Source organism: Physeter macrocephalus, chromosome 18 (assembly GCF_002837175.3).
Source record: "Physeter macrocephalus isolate SW-GA chromosome 18, ASM283717v5, whole genome shotgun sequence".
NCBI lineage: Eukaryota > Metazoa > Chordata > Mammalia > Artiodactyla > Physeteridae > Physeter > Physeter macrocephalus.
Window position 1 is genome coordinate 79,550,225 of NC_041231.1, and position 6,558 is coordinate 79,556,782.

Genomic DNA, 6,558 nt, shown 5'->3' on the forward strand with positions numbered 1-6,558 from the left:
TTATGATTTATTTCCTTCTACTAACTTTGGGTTTTGTTTGTTCTTCATTCTCTAGTCCTTTAGGTGTAAGGTTAGATTGGTTATTTGAGATGTTTCTTGTTTCTTGAAGTAGGCTTGTATAGCTATAAACTTCCCTCTTATAACTGCTTTTGCTGCATCCCATAGGTTTTGCATCATCGTGTTTTCATTGTCATTTGTCTCTAGGTATTTTTAAATTTCCTCTTTGATTTCTTCAGTGATCTCTTGGTTATTTAGTAACGCATTGTTTAGCCTCCATGTGTTTGTGTTTTTTACGTTTCTTTCCTTGTAATTCATTTCTAAACTCATAGCATTGTGGTCAGAAAACATGCTTGATATGATTTCAATTTTCTTAAATTTACTGAGGCTTGATTTGTGACCCAAGATGTGCTCTATCCTGGAGAATGTTCCGTTTGCACTTGAGAAGAAAGTGTAATCTGTTCTTTATTTTAAAGTCTATTTTATCTGATATGAGTATTGCTACTCCAACTTTGTTTTAATTTCCATTTGCATGGAATATCTTTTTCCATCCCCTCACTTTCAGTCTGTATGTGTGCCTAGGTCTGAAGTGGGTCTCTTGTAGACAGCATATATTTGGGTCTTGTTTTTATATCCATTCAGCAAGCTTTTGTCTTTTGATTGGAGCTTTAAATCCATTCATGTTTAAGGTAATTATTGATATGCATGTTCTTATTACCATTTTCTTAACTGTTTGAGGTTTGTCTTTCTAGGTCCTTTTCTTCTCTTGTGTTTCCCTCGTAGAGAAGTTCCTTTAGCATTTGTTGTATAGCTGGTTTGGTGGTGCTGAATTCCCTTAGCTTTTGCTTGCCTGTAAAGCTTTTGATTTCTCCATGGAATCTGAATGAGATCCTTGCCGGGTAGAGTAATCTTGGTTGTAGGTTCTTCCCTTTCATCACTTTAAGTATATCATGATGCTCCCTTCTGGCTTGTAGAGTTTCTGCTGAGAAATCAGCTGTTAACCTTCTGGGAGTTCCCTTGTATGTTATTTGTCGCTTTTCCCTTGCTGCTTTCAATAATTTTTCTTTGTCTTTAATTTTTGCCAATTTGATTATTATGTGTCTCGGCATGTTTCTCCTTGGGTTTATCCTGCCTGGGACTCTCTGTGCTTCCTGGGCTTGGGTGGCTATTCCCTTTCCCATGTTAGGGACGTTTTCGACTATAATCTCTTCAGATATTTTCTCGGGTCCTTTCTCTGTCTCTTCCCCTTCTGGGACCTCTATAATGCGAATGTTGTTGCGTTTAATGTTTTCCCAGAGGTTTCTTAGGCTGTCTTCATTTCTTTTCATTCGTTTTTCTTTATTCTCTTCCACAGCAGTGAATTCCAGCATTCTGTCTTCCAGGTCACTTATCTGTTCTTCTGCCTCAGTTATTCTGCTATTGATTCCTTCTAGTTTAGTTTTCATTTCAGTTATTTTATTGTTCATCTCTGTTTGTTTGTTCTTTAATTCTTCTAGGTCTTTGTTAAACATTTCTTGCATCTTCTCGATCTTTGCCTCCATTCTTTTTCCGAGGTCCTAGATCATCTTCACTATCATTACTCTGAATTCTTTTTCTGGAATGTTGCTTATCTCCACTTCATTTAGTTGTTTTTCTGGGGTTTTATCTTGTTCCTTCATCAGGTACATAGCCGTCTGCCTTTTCATCTTGTCTATCTTTCCGTGAATGTGTTTGTTCCACAGGCTGCAGGATTGTTGTTGTTTTTGTTTCTGCTGTCTGCCCTCTGGTGGATGAGGCTATCTAAGAGGATTGTTCAGGTTTCCTGATGGGAGGGACAAAAAAGACACCCACATCCAATGACAAAGGAGAAGCTGCAATGAGATCGTAGGAGGGGTACAATCACAATCTGTAATATTCCATTTTACCTTAGCTGTATAATACTAACTTTTTACCAAGCCAATAAATATACATCTACAGTATGATTTTAAAAGGTTGTATATTATTTTTCCTTTATAGTGGAAATCTGGGTTATTTCTTAGAAAACTGGCTTATTTATAATTTGTAGTTTTAAAAATAGCACTTCAGTGAATATCCTTGCAGTTAAATTTTTGTGCATGTTTTTCATTATTTCTTTGTGATAAATCCCTAGAAACAGATTTTCTCTGTCAAAATATATGGATTTTTATTGCCTTCTAACTCTTTCTCCCTCTTCCATGGGTGTCCCTCACCCCAGAAAACATCATACCTTCTTGTGGCAAAATTACTTCCCTAAAAATAATGGAGTTGTAATGATCTTACTTCCCCATTCAGAAACTGTCAACATTTCCAATTGTGCACAGGGAGAAATAAAGTCCAGATTCCCTGACATGGCATTTGCGGCCTTCCAGGATCTGGCCTCAAACTCCTTTTCATTTAGGTCTCTTGTGTTCAACTCACTTTACACTAAACCATTCTGGCCTCCATGCTGGGGCTTATCCATTGCTTGTAGAATTCCTACTTTTTTGGTCTGGATCCTGACAGGAAGTATGTGGCATCCTCAAACTGGATTATTTGGTGAGTGTTTGATAAAGTGACTGTTTCCAAAAGTGAGAGCAAGATTTAAGGAACCCCACAGGGCATAGTGCAGCACCTCTTACCACCCATGGGCCTGAAGGAGCAAGAGGAAAAAGAAATTACTGGGACCTGGTAACTCTGTGGACCTGACAGAAGCTGTGACTGCTGCAGCAAACTCCAGGCAGGAAACCAAGGGACCAAATATTCCAACCCCACTTTCCATCCACCCTCCAATCTCCTGCTGGAAATTGGCCAGAGCCAACTGGAAGCTAGAGGGCACAGGAGCCCATGAGTACTGTCCATACAGGTAAGCCTCCTGGGGTAATGAGTAGTGAAGAGTGGATCTGATGGGGAAAATGGAAGAGACTTCCTCAAGGGAGTTGAGCCAGAGGCAGGTCTACAGGAGATGGTAGAAAAGGTGAAATATCTGGAGAAATGCTACTCAGTAGAAGGGGTACCTGGTACCAAGACAGTAATATGAATCCCTTATAGAAGCCCATCCAAAAGTCAGCATATGATGGAGCTACAAAGACCCACATTCAAGTTGTACAGGACCAGGAGAGACTGAGAACAGAACCACAGCTGTGTCTCTGAAGGTGGTCTCTGAAGGACACATGATAGCAAAATATCACCTTAGAGAAAACAGCCAAACTGGAAATCCTACCTCCCAAGCATTCATGCTGCATCGGCACACATTTCCAGCTTGTGCTGATCAGCAGCAGTGCTGGAATCCTAGACCGAGCACATCCTTCTTCTCCTGACCCTAGGGATGATCCCAGATGTCAACTGAGGTCCTGCTCCCTGCCCAGAAGACCCCATGGAAGCTCCTACAAGATGGTTATAGGAGGAAGGGAACATATGATCCAGAAGTCACAAATGGAAACTGACTCTCACCTTCCCAGGCCCAGGTGCAGGCATTCATTAAACTTCTGTCCTCTTTGACATGGTTAATCATTACTCCTTCCAACCACACTCTACTTTAGCTTCTGTGAAGCTATGTTCTCCTGGTTTTCCTCCTGCCTCCCTGGCAGTGCTTCTTAATCTCCTTAGATAGTTCTTCCTTGGCTACCAGATCTCAGAATGATGGTCTCTCTGTACCTGCTATCCTTAATCTTACCTTACATAGACCTAGACCTTTAAACATCACCTATATGCTGACAACACCCAAATGTGTATCTTTAGCCCTAAAGTTACAGAACTCTGGACTCCTATTTGATATTTGGATGTGTTACAAGTATCTCAAAGTTAACACATTCAAACTGGAACATTTAATTTAAACTACCTTTCTACTACCCAGACTTGGCCCTCCCCGCTTACCACCACACCACCAAACATCACCGCCTTCCCACCAAGTCGATTAAACCAGAAACCCAAGGATCATCATTGATTCCTCCATTTCCCCCACTGCTCATGTCTAATTCATTGACAAGTCCTGTTAATATTATCTCCTGAATAATTTTTTATTTCATTCATTCTCTTCTCTCCATCATCACCACTGCCAAATACACAAGCCACTTTCCTTTCTTGCCTGGACTTGGGCAGTATCCCCCTTGGTGGTCTTCCTGCTTTCAAACTTGTGTCCCTTTAGCCTGTTCTCCATGTAGAAGCCAAAGTTACTTTTCAAAACATATAATTTGCACAATCCTGTTCCTGGCTTAAAACAAGGAACGTCAATGACTTCTCCTTGTACTTGGAAAAAACCCAAACTCCTTGACATACTGTAGAAGACCCTGAATGATATAGCGCTTGCCTATATGAAACTCATCTTTTCTTCTTGCCCCACACCCCGTAGACCAGCTGCATCCTCCTCTTCTTTATTCCTTACTTAGGCCAAGCTGTTTCCTTTCTTCTGCCTGGAACACTTTCCCCAGCTCCTGGCCTCTTCTTTTATGCCAAGTCTCAGCGCAGAGGTCACCTCTCAGGCCATCCACCATCACCTCCTCTCCTGTTATTCTCTGCCATTGCACATTGTTTGCTCACGGGACTTATACAAGTTGTAATTTTACATGTAGACATTTATTTGTTTTCTTCCTTATTGTCTGTCTTTTTCTTTGAACCCTAAGCTCAAAGAAGACAGGAAAAGTGAGTGCCCTGTTCTCCAGAAGGCCCAGCATAGTGTCTGGCAGATATAAGGCACTCAATAAATACATGTGGGAAGAAAGAATGGAGAGAAATACAGGGAAAAAGGAAAAAAAGAAAAGAGGGAGAAGGAATGAATGTGGGGGTTAGGGAGGGAGAGGAAGAAGAGGAGAAGGAAAAGGAAGGAATGAAGGAAGAAAGGAAGGAAGGGAGGAGGGAAAGGAGGGAGGGAGAAAGTCTCTTAGACCAGCATCATCATTAAGATACCAGCTGCTTAGAGTAAGGGAGCAAAAAGAGGAAGCAAGACGGAAGCACCTAAAGTTTTCCTCCTTCCCTCCCCCTGTTTCTTCCTCTACCCTATGTGGGGTGCTTTATAAATTATTTCAGCTACTCATCTCTCATAGCCTTATGAGAAATGTGTTAAAACTTCATTTTATTGATGAGAAAAAAAGAGGCTCCGCAAAGTTAAGGGCTTTGCCTGAGATCTCATAGCGGGTTCTGAATGTGAGGGGCGCACGCTGTTTCCATCACTCCACGGGTGTTACCAAACAGCTTACCTCCTTCGTGGTGTCTTGGGACTGGAGATTGTTTTCTAACATTTTCATATTTTGTAATCAAATGCTCTTCCAGAAGAACCTGTTAAAGACCCCTCTTGGACTACAGAAGCAGAATGCAATTGCTGAACAGCATCCGGGCAAGCAGAGGAGCAGTCCCCGCCCCTAGACGGTCCCCACCTTGTGAGGCTGAAGTTGATTGGCAGGCTTTAATGGGGCGGGCGGGATCAGTTTCCATGGTGTGAACACAACAAGACAGGCAGCTAAGACTCCCTTGCAACACTGAGCGCCGCAGATTTCAAAAGACAGTAAGTATTTTTACATTACCTCTGTCTTTAGATCTTTACTGCAGTTATTATAGATCATTCATATTTATTACAACTTATATTTACTGGCGAGTTTTTACCCTGAGACACCTGTCCTGAGAAAGATGGAAATTCAAGTGCACTTAATCAAATTTACATGGAATCTAGGGTAGGAAATTTTGCTAAATTTTCGCAGTTAGTGGTAGGCTAGTGAATTGTATCTGTTTTCTACAAACGAATTTTTGGCTGTTTGTAAGAAAGCTTCTAATTAATAGTATCATTGATTTTTAAACAGCTTTATTGAGATATAATTCACATACCATAAAATTCATCTCTTTAAAGTACGCAGTTCAGTGGTTTTTAATATATTCAAAGTTGTGAAAGCATCACCCTCCACTACCTAATTTTAGAATATTTCATTGCCCCAGAAAGAAATCCTATGCTCCTTAGCTCACTTCCCACCCCCAACTCATCTCAGTCCTAGGCCACCAATAATTTACATTCTATCTCTATAGCTTTGCCTATTCTGGACATTTCACATAAATGGAATCTTTCAATATGTGGTCTTTTGTGACTGGCTTCTTTCACTTAGCATGTTTTCAAGGTTCATGCATGTTGTAGCATGTATCAGTTCCTCATTTTTTTACTGTCAAATACTATTCCATTGTATGAATATCCCGTATTTTATTTATGCATTCATCTGTTAATGGACATTTGAGTTGTTTCCGCTTCTTGGCTATTGAGTAATGTGCTGCTATAAACATTTGTGTACAAGTTTTTGTGTGGACATATGTTTTCACTTCTTTTAGGTTTACTCCTAGGAGTGGGGTTACTGGTCGTATGATAACTCCATGTTTAACCTTTGGAAGAATTATCAAACTGCTTTCCAAAGTGGCTGCACCATTTTATATTCCCACTGCAGTGTATGAGGGCCCCAGTTTCTCCACATCCTCGCACTTGTTATTATTTTTCTTTTAAATTATAGTTATCCTAGGGCTTCCCTGGTGGCGCAGTGGTTGAGAATCCGCCTGCCGATGCAGGGGATACGGGTTCATGCCCCGGTCCGGGAAGATCCCACATGCCACGGAGTG

At 41.0% G+C, this 6,558-nt stretch overlaps 1 protein-coding gene across 5 annotated transcripts in view; it reads left to right on the forward strand.

The window, feature by feature from the left end:
- The window catches only part of ANKRD66 (ankyrin repeat domain 66), a 34,052-nt gene that overhangs the window by 8,712 nt on the left and 18,782 nt on the right, over positions 1-6,558 (forward strand). Inside the window, exon 2 of one of the 5 annotated variants that reach the window (XM_028478991.2) lies at positions 5,239-5,470. The exons of 3 other annotated variants lie outside the window; for them this stretch is intronic. The gene's annotated coding sequence lies outside the window, so the exon portion shown is untranslated. Of the gene's footprint in view, positions 1-5,219; positions 5,471-6,558 lie in introns of those variants that run through there. One more of the 5 variants, XM_024121678.2, reaches the window with a different exon arrangement.